General features: G+C 37.3%; 1 protein-coding gene across 7 annotated transcripts in view; it reads right to left on the bottom strand.

The window, feature by feature from the left end:
• The window catches only part of RGS7 (regulator of G protein signaling 7), a 235,175-nt gene that overhangs the window by 65,437 nt on the left and 155,637 nt on the right, over positions 1 to 14,101 (bottom strand). The window lies entirely within an intron of this gene.

Here is a 14,101-nt window from a genome sequence, read left to right as displayed (position 1 = left end):
GAAGGTATTTGCGAAGGTCATCTTGTCCAACTCAATCAAGCAGAGAAACCTTAAGCTACTAGCTGAGGACTTTGTCTGAGTGTTTTTTGAATAACTCAAAGGGGTGAAACACCACAACCCCTCTGGATAATGCTCAGATTTATATTTATCCTCTAAGAAATGCTCATTTGTTCCTATTGCCTATAACTTGGCTGTCAGTAATGACCAGCACAGTCTTGTATTAAAAGCACCACTGCAGCACCTGACCTGCAGTCAAGCATCATCACACAGAAAGAAATTGAAGTCCTGACATCTGTGTTCTTGCTGACAAACACAGAAAGAGACATTCACTTATGTTTCACCCATTCTTATTTTCAATATGAGAAGGCTTATTTATTTACCCATACTTCATTAGCATTCAAAAAATTCCCTCCTTCACCCTTTGCTCACCTGAAGACATTGACTCACATAGGAGATACAGGAGGAGCAGTGGGACAAGTTTAGGCTAACCCAAAGCCAGCAAACACATGAAAGGAACAAGAAAGGGGATCTGGACAGTATTAACTGAGAGCACATAACCCTACAGGGCTTATTTGATACCAAACATTTATTGTCATCCCCATCTTTAGCAAACTGATTCCTGTCCCTCCAGACAGAACCATCATCTAAAATACAACACACCTTCTCTGGCTATGAGCTCTCCAGCCTGATGTAAAACTCCACTATGCTATTTAGACTTTTCCCAGCTGCAAGCCTAGAAGAAATCTCTCTAACAGAAGGAAGGGAGCTGCTTTATTCCTTGTGCCTGCAATGTCTGTAAATTCCCATCTGAACTTTGTCCTTAATATAAAAAGTTGATATATTGTTGTTATTCATTCATTTCAAGCTGCTAAATGCTATTATCCTTGAATCAGAAATTTGAATCAATGCTTTCTGTATCATGTCAGCCAGTGAGATTTTTTTTTTACTGTTTCAGTTCATCTGCCTTTCAATTTTATTAAGCTTTTCTTTGTTCTTCCCATTGCAACTTATTGCCAACCCAAATTTTTTTTTATTTTTGCATGTATTATGTATCTTGGTGGAATGAGAGAAAAACAAAGAAGAAATGTGCTGACTTTTCTAGAGAAAAGCTTTCTCAGACAAGGGTGACGGCTTGCCAGGGAGCTCTGACACAGATGAGTGCATTCTCTTGATTAAGCCTACACTAAATAGGCTCCAGATTTTTTTCATGTGCTTCCTGAATTCTGAATCATAATATTTTTCAAGATCACAAGAAACTCATATTATTTCCTTTTACACAGCAATTTTTTGAGCATATCTGGACTACTATGTCCAGTTACGATTAACATGTCCATTGCAGTACAAAAAAGACAGCAACAAACTTTGAGTGAGTCAAGTGGGAGTCCACCAATATCACTAGGGCTGAAGAATGCACCCCATAAGGAGAGGCTGAAGGGGCTGGGCTTGGTCAGACTGGAAAAAAGGAAGGTGTCAAAATTTTGGAGGTGGCTAGAAGAACTTTTCCAATACCTGAAAGAAGATTTCAAAATGTAGGAGGCAAGATGTTTATGGATTTGCAGGGCAATAAAGTAAACAAAAGAAGAAAAAAATAAAAGAGAAAATGGTAATAAACCAAATCAGGTCTAGTTCTGACTTTCAGACAAGCAGCAGGAGTGGCTGCCCCGGCAGACTGTGTAATCTGTATCCTTGGAGGGTTTCAAGACCTGAACAGATAAAGTTCAGGGCAATATGTTTGACTTCATAGTTTTCACTGAGCTGAGCAAGGAGTTGGACTAGAGTCCTCCTGAGGTCCCTCTCAGCTTGAATTATATTACAGCTCTGTGACTCTAGATGGGTCAAGCAGAAGTGGAATACAGAAGATAAAAAAGGGATGAAGACAATTGGAGAAGAAACTATTTGGAAGCTCCTGACAGAACAGCCTATATTCCAGGCAAGGCTGGATGCAGTAGGAGTAAGGGCTGGTATTTCTCTCACTGACTGAGTCAGTACATATAAGCAAGTAGAGTCACAATAGAAAGAAATAATCACGAAAAAATAGAAAGAGTTACCTGCCTTTCTTTGGAAGTCAATTACAGTTATTTAAGGTCTGAATTAGTCCCAACAGCAGCCTATATTTCTTCTCCAGTTATGTATGGGGAGTAAGGTGATTATACTCTTACCTCAGGCAATCTCATTGAGCTGGAATCCACACTAACTCAATGTTAAGGTATATCTTTGTCCTTTCACCTACTAAGCCTTAATAAGGACAAACAAACTTCTCTTTTTTTCTTTAACTAATACACAATTAATTTTCATTTTTTATGATTGCCAATCCATCGGTATCTTTCAGAATTACATGAATATAAATGCATAAATATTCCCTTTTAGTATCCACCTAACATCCACTATAGCTCACATTTTGAGTGTTACAAAATTATACCCAGTGAGTAATATCCACAAGTCTCCTGTCTCACACCAGGCTGGTAGAGGACCAATACTGATACTCTCTGTGCAGCAGCAGTGGAACTACAGCACAGAAAGAAAATTCAGCTCTCAGGAGGTTTCTATTCTCTAAGCAAGAGGTTGTCCAGTGTATTACAGAGGCAACACTTTGATACCCATCTCAATTTGCTAAAATCAGACTGAGAAAATAACTACTATAAGAAGCCAATGAAGTACAACGGCAGTATTTAGGAAATAAACCCATGAGCTTGAAAAGGAAAATGAAGCCAGCAGCAGACCAATCTGACACGACTAAATGCCTAGAATTCAAATACAGACAGATTATATATCTTCCTTCCTGTGTATGAGGTTAGAGGATTTTCATTTAAGAAGCACATTTCATCTGGAAAAATGGCAAATGTGGGTTGGGAACATCAAAAACATCTGTGAAGTGCATTAGATAAGAAGAAAAAAGAAGTCTGAAAGAAATGTTTTTAGACATACTGGTTGTCAGGTAGAAAGAGTATGTTTATATGTATTCAGAATACAAACTCAAAAAATTGGAGGAGCAGAATAAAAAAAAAAATACAGGTTTTTCAGATGGCAAGTGAACATAGATGCACACAGAAATGTGATATCTACGCAACTAGTATTTTGCAGTCCTCAGTCACACTGTATAAAAAACACAGAACATAAACAAAATCCTCAGTCACACCCAGATAGCCTCACTGAGGAGCTATAATTCAAATGGCAGTCAGCTGCTATACATGGGGTACAAACTGCAGCCAAAGATGTCTTGTAAAAAATCTGAGGAAGACCAAGCTCCTGAAGGTGTAACTGGTAAAATGGAATAGACTTTGGCTTCTTCAACTCAACACCCTCTTTTGAATATACCAACTATCTGATTTAAGGTTCCAGATCCTTCCTAGCAATTAAACTGTGGAAAAGTGGAGCAGCACATTTAAAACACAAATTTACCCTAACCACTGTTTTAATTTTTATAGGTATAAATAGGAAAGTGTTGGGAGCAACAATAGCTAATGGAAGAAGAATTCCTCAGGTGAAAAACAGAAATGCATATTTATGAGCCCACTTCAATTCAATAGGACACAAAATACTTCATATAAAATCAAAATACTGCTTTGAGTGTAGGTTTGATTCTTAATGTGTATTTTATTGCTGGGCTAAAAGCTCTCAGAAAAAGCTAAAAATTCCATGGTTCACTCTGCTGTTGAACTTTATTTAGTTGAGTGGGTGAAGTGAGCAACACATATACATAGATTGATTAGAAATCATTTCAGTGAGAAATAATATTGCCCAGCCATCTGCTGTGCCATTACAAAACAGTGATCTTGACAGATTAAATGTCAGTCACTTTTAATATACTTTGTTATACAAGAGTCAGATATTTTCAATGCTTTGGGACAGTGTAATCTGACAAAATCTAAGGAATAAAAAACATACCCTACTGGCTGAGTTTTGACTTTATTTTCTTTTTAAACATAGTGCAGTTTTCTCCTTACTGTAATAATTATCACGTGGATTGCTGACAGTTTGTTCATCTTAAATTGCAGGGTATGGTATTGGTGGAACAAGTTGTTTCTTACAATATGTCCACAGGAGGGAATTAAAAAGGAAGAACATTCCTTGTTTTTCTTTGGAATAAAGATGTTTCTGTGCTTTGAAAACCCTTAAAGGATAGGTTTTCTGTGATTAGTGTGAATTCTGATTTTTCTTACACATCTAAGGTCTATCTGTGATGTGATATCTATATTTATTTTTACTCCAAAGTCCATAAAATACTTCATGCTATCATAACAGTATAGTCTTACAACATCTGAGCCACCTTGCAGTAATCTCTGAGGGAGTGAGGAAAGAAAAATAGAGTATTTTCCAATCATGCTCCACTTTTGAAAGTCCTTATTTGGAGTCTGTCTTATGTTCTGTGTGGAAAGATTTCCTACACAGAACGTGACTTGGGGCATTTTGCATCCTTAAAATTGCTTTATGATGTAAAAAACAGTGAAAACCCCAAACTGCCCAGTTCTCATATATTTTTGGGTCCAAAAATATCAAACAAATGAACGCTTCCCTTTCCATGAAACAATAAAGCGTTTGGTATTCTGGGTTATTTGTTGAATCTAAAATCCACCACAGCACTGAAGTGCACTGCTAAGTCACACAGCAGCCTGGAAAAGGAATTAATGAGTCAGAACTTCACAAGCACACATTCATTGTAAGTGTCTAATGCCAAGACTTTATCACTTACTCTCACCTCACTCCTGCTGTCATTTCATTGCCAGTGTGAACACAAGCTGCAAAGGATTAGAGTAATAAAATACAACCTTCCTCTCACGCTGACACGAAGCGTAGGAGAGACTCGCTGTCTTGGCCTGACTTTGGTGTTTAAAGAGGGGAAAATAAACCAGCTAGAAACAGTCTTGAACACCCACAAGACCATGAACCACACTCTTTTGTCCCATCTGAATTTCTTAGGGGAGAAGCACTTGGTAAGAGTCATTTTAAGGAGGATAAACTCAGTGGTGAAGGAAGAGGCACTATTTACTCAAACACAATTAAAACGAGATTCATACTTGATTTCAAGATAACAATCACAATCTACATTATCTGTCAACAAAGCATCTTATCTAAATAGGTAGGATTTTTCTTGTGCTAAACAGTGCCTGCTGATGCCATCAACAGGGCAGAAGCTTTAGTAGGAGCATCACTCAGCAGCTAAGGAGGAAAACCTATCAAAGATGGGTTATGTGTCGCCATCTGCCCAAGGAATGGTAATTTCCACCCTTACAGTCTGAGATGATGCGTAACATGAGGTGCATCCCAAGTCTAGAATAATGATGCATGCCTGAAACATCAACTACTTTCTTTGCAAAACATCCAACACAACAGGCACTGTGACAGTGATGAAAGACAGCTGGATCCTCTTGCCACCTCCCCTTTCTGCCCCGTCTCTGATGAGCAGTGTAGTTTGCCCTAAGATAAGAACGCCAGGTGGGTATTTCAGGATGAATTTCTCCATGCTCACATGATTAGTGTATTCCAGCGATGGGGAGATGAGATGCTTGTGACTGACTTTCATCTACGTCAGCCTGCGAGAGGGTGTAAAATGCTTCTGGAGACTGACTCCGCTGGGGAAACTGGTCTTCCAAGGCTGGATACAGTTTATGGGTGGAAACTCCCCCCAGCAGGGAATCTGGAAGAGTACATCCAGCCCAAAGGTGAAGAACACCTTAGGATGGGTGACTAAAATGCCCTAAGATCCAGTCAAATGCAGAGAGAAAATCCTGAAGTAGTTATATTTATACTTTGTTGCTTTGTAATTATGAATTCTGCAAGGCCAAAGACTGCGAAACTGTACATTTCTAGCTGCACCTCCTTATAATATAAGGCTTTAAACATCAACTGTTGACCAAATCTGAGACTAAGTGGACTCAGCTGCACCCAGTCTTGCCCGAGAAGTTCAGAAAGCAAAGGAGTCTTACTGACTCAGCAGGAAGGACCACAGCCTGATTATGCTATAATCCACTGTGGTAGATGATACAGTTATTATTTATATATTGTACTGGTAAGATTTAGATACTGTATTAGCAATAAATCTGATCATAATCATCTACATAATCACAATGTCCTACTTCTCATGCCTGATCAAGTACATTTTCTCAATTACTGTACTACAGGGACACCTGCCTAATGTGCTCAGGATGTGGGTGAATGGGGGGACTGACCTAAATCTGAAAAACTTTTATCCAGATAGGATCAACAGAAGACATGTTACCATCAAAGACTGAAGGAAAGGGGAAGCTGGCCTACAGTTTCTGAAAAGAACAAAACAAAAACAAACCAAAGACCTTGATTCAAATACAGGAAAGGAAAAATAAAAGCAAGAAATTATCACATTGGAGGGGGAAAAAGTCCTTTAAAAAAAGCTGCATCTCCCAGCTAGCAACACACAAACTCTCCATTTTAAAACTTTTTAAGTATTTCCTATTAATTTTCTTATGTGATTGTTTCCCGCTGTATTTCAGCTCAGACCCGTTAACTGCTGCTATATCCTATTAAAATCTGCTTTTATTCTCTTAATAAGTTTGTCTCTTGAAAGGCAGATGCCTGACATGTCAAAATGCCATGACTTGAGATGATAACCAAAGCTTTCATTTTGACCAAAAAATAAAAAGAAAAAAAATTTGGAGTTGCAACATGAGGTGTCAAGAAACAGACAAGTGAGGAGTGAGGTGCTGGCATTGAGCTGTGCTGTAACTTCACCTTTGGAATATTTGTTTGTGGTGGCTGTTTGGCAAACTGGAAATGCTCCGCTACAGAGGCTGGAAGAAATTCATCCAAACTGTAATCTACAGGTAGGCTTAATTACCACACAAAACTGATCACAGCACAATCTGGTAACTAGATTTTGCCACTGTGCGTCCAGTACGCAGTCATGACAAGTGGCCTGAAAATGTTTAGAATTGCCTTCATAGTTTCCCTGTCATCTCCAGCCTCAATTTTTTAAAGTACTTACCAATATCACAGTAGCAATCAGGCTTTCCAGTGGTGGAATCTAGTGCTGTACCAATGAAAGTCAGCATTCATAAAACTTTTCCTCTAATTTCACTATTACTAGTCTTTGATCTTTTTTATTTTCAGTTTTGTAGAAATTACAGACTTTTTGCTCTTCTATCACTGATATGTCTTGTCTCTTCAAATCAAAATGATAGAAGGGTGAAATCCAAACTCCTTTGAAGTATGGGTTTCCTGTTTTTCCTTCTGGGTCTTCCTCTGAAACTGCAACTTTTTGGTTTAAGCTTTGATTCCCATGCTTCTCTAAGGCAAAATAGAGGAAATCAAAACCTGTGTGTCTTGTTTTCCCTAATGACTCTCTGAACTTATCTCTGTAAGACATTTCCAAACACCTTACTCATTCCCTCCTCCAGTATGAAACTCTGAGTGGATATTTAAAGTCATATGTGCACCCTTGTGACCAAACCTGCCAAAGACAAAAAACAAAGTTTTACAAAAATTCCAATTACTGCAAATACACTACTTCTGAGAATTCCTTCAGATGAAATCTTGCTCCACAGGTTCAAGCATCTGTAAAAGACCCAAAATACTGGGCATGGAATACTTCTGCTCAGTATCATAATTACTATGCTATTATTTCAGGTTTTCTTGTATAGTGCTAGCACACCAGATCTTCCTACTTTTCTCGCCCCCAGTGGCTGAGTCTACAGATATATGACAAAATTGTTTGGCTGCAAATGTTCGGTGGGGAAGCATGTGATTCATTCTCCACATGACACCCAGGAATTTGTGCGTGCTAGTATCAGCCAGAAAAGGTACTTTACATCCCAGCTCCCTCAGATACAGTGCCCTGTGTGATGGTGTGCTTTCCTGGCCACAGCACAGAGCCATTGATTCTCCCCTTCTTTGCCATGCTCAAGGGAAGGCACGGCAGCCAACTCCCCTCTCAGTCAGCTCTGCTTGGACACCACAAGCACTGGAGCTTTTAGAAAAGCACATTCCAGGCACATGACCAATAGGCACTGCCACAGGCAGTTTTATATCTGGGATGGGGTTTCAAAGGAGGAGACCTGTCCTTAAAGTTTGGCGGATGTGGGGCGTGTGAACAACTAGTGTGGTTGATGCACCACTTGGATTCGTGGCCAGCAAATACACAGGGTAAGCACAGGCTTTTTCAGTGCACAAAATATTTGTTCGGAAGATAACATTTGTACAGAAAATAATATTGTTGAATCATAGGGACATCAGTCAGCATGGAGGTTGTGAGGTTGGGTGAGGGAAGCCATAGGTAGCCCTGACTCTCACAATGATTACTGCTGGTCAAGATGAATCATGACAATTTTTTTAGTCTCTAAGTCTGTTTTGATATGAATTGCTATTGCACCAACCATTACCTTTGTGTCATTGCCATGCATTGCTATCATAATCACAAAACACCCACTTATGACCAAACAGTTCAGAAAATACAAAGAACACACAGCAGCCACAGCTAGAAAAATAACTGCCTCTTTCACTGCACTCAATTCAAAAAAGAATAAAAGAATTCTCTTTATAACATTCTTCATACATCCAGCAAACTGAGAGCATAAAATACTGCAAATAATGTACTTTTTTTCTGTGGGAAGAGTGCTGTGATTTTTAAAGTCCATGAGGAGTTAACAGCTTTATAGGTAAATCAGTGTCATTGAGATACACACCAAGAAAAAAAATGGCATCAAAGCTCAGGAAGGATAGCAACAAAGAGTGTGGAGGTGGTTTTTCTGAAGAATAACATGCCACTCCCCATGTGACCAGATTCAATTATCTGGGATGCACATATACAAGGCTCCCCAAGGCAGTTATTACAAACAGGATCACTTTTAGAGAGTTTTATTTGTCCATTATTTATAGTAGTTTGGTTGGCAAATAAAATATATTTCACTGTCCTAATCAAAATGAGGGAGCAAAATTTCCAAGGTTGCCAATTTCCATTTTATACCATCCCATGTTTCTATTATCATAACTCCCACTCCTAGTGCTCACTTCTCCCCTTTGCAATGGATTTACACAGATAATTATAGAGAACTATCAATTCAGCCAGACAAACTCTGCTATTAAAAATAGAGAAATACTGACAGATATTAACTAGCAAAAATAGCTCAGTGAAAACTCTTTCAGAAGTGCCTTTTTTCCCCACAAAAAGAGAAGCCTCAATGAATGACCTATTTCTTCTCTGATGACAGAATCTAAATGCAGAAGGAAGAGATAGGCTCATGAGAACAGCAGCAGCAAAAACTATCAAAGTCTTTAAAATAAATTGATCAAATGAGCAGAAGAATCTGGTTCAAAATAATGGTCAATCTGTGTTTTATGGCAAGTTAAATATTAAATGGCTGAACTGTTAGCCATAGTGCGCCACTTATAATTTAATAATCCTTAGTACTAAAGGAAAAAAAAATTGAAAAATATGTCCTTAGGTTTCAGAAAGACACCCTGGGGAAATGTGAGGGAAAAAAAGGATGCACAAAACAGACACGCATACAGACAGCACGTTAGGGACTATAATAAAGGATAGAAGGAATGAAAATGAAGATAAATGCAACAAAAAAGGAAGATTCAGGATGAATTTTGTTGCTGGATACATCTCATAACTCTGTGAGTGTTCCTGTGTGGAAATAGAGAACATTCAAGGTTATGAAAATCTGGTTGACATATTATCTTGGATTCCCAGGGAGCTCTTGGCACGATTACCTCAAATGTTTTCTAAAGGTATTAAGCAGATCATGAGAAAAGTAATAGGTAGAAAAGAGGGAATAAAGGTTAGGCACAGCAGGTCAGTTATTACACTAAATAGTGTAATATTACACTGAAATAATAATATTACACTGAAGTGGGGTTAATCACAGTAACTATGTTTAGTAGGTCCTAGGCTGTTCAGGATAATCCTACATTATCTACAGAAGGTTGTGAATGATGAATTACATCAGATATAAAATTTGCTGGAAGTATAATTACTGAGGTCAGCAAAAAGTAAACTGAGAGGAGAAAATGTAAAACTACATGATACTAATTCATTACACAATAAAAGAGTTGAAATAGGATTTTGATAAATGCTAAATCTTTTAGATATGAACCTTCCCAATTATACATGCCCAGTAAGAGACTGCTAGGTAACTGCTGCTGCTGCTGCTCAAGAAAAACCAGCGGTGTTTTTCTGAGCCTGCACTGCAAGAAAGACTTTGAGGGGCTGGAGCATCTCCAGAGAAAAGCAACAGAGCTGGTGAAGGGTCTGGAGCACAAGTCCTGTGGGGAGTGGCTGAAGCAGCTGGGGCTCCTGAGCCTGGAGATAAAAAATCTTATGGAGACCTTATCAGTCTGTACAACTGCCTGAAAGGTGGCTGTAGTCAGGTGGGGGTCAGCTCCTTCTTCCAAGCAACAACCGATTGGACAAGCAAATGATCTCAAATTACACAAGGGATGATTCTGACTGGAAACATTTTTTCGCAGAAAGGGCTGTCAAGCATTGGAACAGGTTGCCCAGGGAAGTATTGATTCACCATCTCTGGAGGCATTTAAAAGATGTATAGATGTGGAACTTATGGACACAGTTTAGTGATGGACTTGGCAGCGCTGTGTTAATGGTTGGACACAATTATCTTTTCAAACTATAATGAGTCTATGATTTTGTTCCGCAGATACCATGCTATAGTAGCTGCTTCTTATATTTTTGGGTTTTTTTTAATTCATGCTAGAGATTATATGTGATGATATAGTTCCAACATTTCAAGAAGCAAATATTTAACATTTCTAATAAGCTTAAAGGCTATTAGAAGGTTAAGTTTTCCAGTTTAACTGAATATTATAAAGTAGACAGCAATTAGGAAGCAAATTTTCAAAAGGAAGTGTAAACTACTTGTAACAATTTCTGCATGCCTAATTGAGGTGAATAGAGTCTTTTTATGGCTTGATTTTAATTTTTTTAATTAATTTGAGCATCAGACTTAGTGAGAACAGTAGTTTTTTAGCACCAATAAAAATTAAATTCTAGTGACACTAGATGTTTTATACTTTGTGGTTCAAGTGTTCTGAAGCCAAATGCAGTCTTGCAGCTACAAAACCAGAGTCAACATGGCTCTCGTCATCCAATCTGTGACATAAACAATTAAAATCCTGATAATTTGTGGAATTTGAGTAGATGACGGAACGAAACAAGTGAAATTTGAAAAAGGGAGAAACATTTGAGGGAGAACATCTGAATGTAGAAGAACACATGAATTAGATCCAACCACCAGCCATAAAAATGAGAACCAGAAGATTCTATGCAGTAAAACTGGAACATGAACCATGGAGATAAACAAAAGAGCAGAGGAGAGGAAATATTGAAAAAAAAATGAGGGAGTGCCTAGGGAATATTAATCTGTCCAAGAAGAAATTGTGAGCCATGTCCTTGCACAGTAAATATTGGACCATCACTCTGCCCCTTTATGTATGCTCTTTATGTAGAGCAGTATTTCTCTACATGTACTATGGAAAAACTTAAAATGTTCCTAAGGTCAATAATTAGCAAAATCAAGAGAAAGCCTCACACTAACCTTCCAGTCATCAAATACTAACATATGACATGTAAATATCAAAACATTTTTGTTTACTTGACTATAAATAGCTGCAGCAGCTGTCGGCAAGATGAAATAGGATTTCAACTGCTTTTATTCAATTAAATTGGCCAGATTTAAAATCTCACTTCCACCTACTTGCATTTTCCATTACTATGTAGCACAGTACTTTGGCAAACAAGGAAGCAGAAATCTAATGAAGTCTCTAGACTGTTATTTAGCTGCTTTTAATTAATTATGCCAGTGTGAATTGGGAATTAGCAAATGCTCTTTCTCTTAAACCTCCAAAACTTGGTTTGATCACAAAGGTTCAGAAGGAGGCTGTCAAATGGTAAGAAAACTACAAAAATTCCTAGTAACTGTAGTAGAAATGAGATAAAATAATTTATTAAGAGGATCATTATAATTCAACTTATGCAATTAAATTATTTATTTCTTTCTAAAAGTTATCAGCATATTTTGCCCTAACTTCATTGGTAAAGATTTCAATTGTAATTTAGATTGTGCCCTAACTTGTTCTGCAACAGGATGAAAATAATTCCTTCAAATGATGCAACAGAGCAGCTGAAGTATTTTCAAAAAAATTTGCTTGAAATTAAAGTATACTGATGTCTCAGCTACTATCATCTTGATCAGGTAATAGTTTTACAATTAACTTTTTATCTCAGTAGGCTTCTTCAGACTTATTTTTGTAATAATATTTTGTATTCTAGTCATTACTTTTTTTCGTCCTTTTCTCTCAGTAAGACTCTCAAAGTCCTCAGTGGAATAAAGGCCATGCTGCCTACTGAATTGTAAGATGATTGTTGGTTTGTTTCAATTTTTAAAACCAAATTGAGTATCAGACACTGATGTACTGATTACTGAAAACAATTCTGAGTATAATCTGGAGATTTTCATTTTAAAGACAATATTATTTCCTGTTAAAATAAATGTCTTTGAAGTCAGCACCATGGAATCAGGAAAAGAAAACTAAATTATCAAGAAAACTAAAATTTAAAAAATTCAATTGATGCCTTGCTTTTAACCAGAAATAAGAAAGCATCAATAGAGATCAGTTTTATACAGAAAATGTGTATATCACACAAGTTATAGTTACACTATATTTGAATCAGAGAATTATAGCACTGTTTGGTTTGGAAAAGACCATAAATTTCATCTAGTGTCAACACTCCTGAAATGGTCAGAGACACCTTTCAGTTGGTCAGGTTCCTCAAAGCCCAAAGAGAGTCATTTTGAATCAGTATTTTACTGACAATATCAGAAAGGTTGCTCACAGAAGCTGAACTTGTGTATTTTGTCATACCAATGCCTAGTACTATAATTTTATTTTCACAATCATTTTATTGTACAGAATATTATGGTAGACAGCAACAAATTCCATACTTGTCATCTTTACCCATTACTCCAAGATGGACATTTATCTATAAATTAAACAGACAAAACTCATTCATACTTCTCAGGTAATTCAAAAGTTTATAAAATTTCATAATTACTAGGGTGAAAATACATAACTATTTTTATGAAATCTTGCAAAACAATGCCTCCTTAAGAGAATAACAAAGGGAGAATTTTATTTAGTCATGCTTAGCATGATAAAACAGTTGTAATAGTTTGACCTGTCTGGCTATGTGAAGGAAACACTTTGTCACCAATACCTTGATAACATACTTTGCATCAATCCCAGTCACAAAATTTGTACCTTCCCAATAAGTGCAAAAAACTTTTCTTTTTTAACCAGATGCCACACTACCAAAAAGACCAGGAGAAATGACTGCTCCATCAAAGAAAATTGAAAATGAGTGCTGATGTAACCTACTACCTATCCACAAGTGAGAAAATAAAATGGCCTAACAAGGAACATATTAATCACTTCCAAGACTGACTACATGGAAATTAAACTGTTCAAACAGTACAGGCACATTTGCAGAAAAAACATCTCACAACAAGAGGCTGTGCAGGTCTGTGTGCTCTTGGAAACATTCCTAACACATGCAGTCTACACAGGATAATAGATTATACTAATCTGGAAGAAGCTTCAGTGGAAAAAAACATGAAATCCATTAAATCTGACATATCCTGTCACAACCGAATTGAAGACCTTACACTTCTGTTCACCATTTACAAAACCTCTCTAAAGCCTTTGGGCAAATAAAACACCCTCTTCATGTGAACATTTACCATTGCACTCCTGGAACCTCAGGAGTGGCTAGAAGCCTGCTGATTGCCACACAGGTAAGTATTCCCTATGCTGCTTGTAATTATAGGAAAACTGACCCATAGATTTTTTGCATGAGCATCACAATGTTAATATTATTGGTAATAAAGGAGTGTCTGTAAATTCTGAGATTTTCCATTTCAAACAGAATTTTGTTCTACTTTCTTTTTGTGCATCTGAGATTAAAGTAATTATTCCATTGAAATGTTACAAGATCTGACAAGCTCAGATCAAATTCACCCAGTAGAAGAAAGTTGGCAAGTTAGTTACACTGGAATTGACAAAGGTTTGTGAGGTTTGTTATGGAAAAAAAAAGTGCCTGAATTTCTATCAG

This window comes from Zonotrichia leucophrys, chromosome 3 (assembly GCF_028769735.1).
Source record: "Zonotrichia leucophrys gambelii isolate GWCS_2022_RI chromosome 3, RI_Zleu_2.0, whole genome shotgun sequence".
NCBI classification, from domain to species: Eukaryota; Metazoa; Chordata; class Aves; order Passeriformes; family Passerellidae; genus Zonotrichia; species Zonotrichia leucophrys.
The sequence above is the reverse complement of the archived record's forward strand: the minus strand, read 5'-3'. Positions and strand labels throughout refer to the sequence as shown.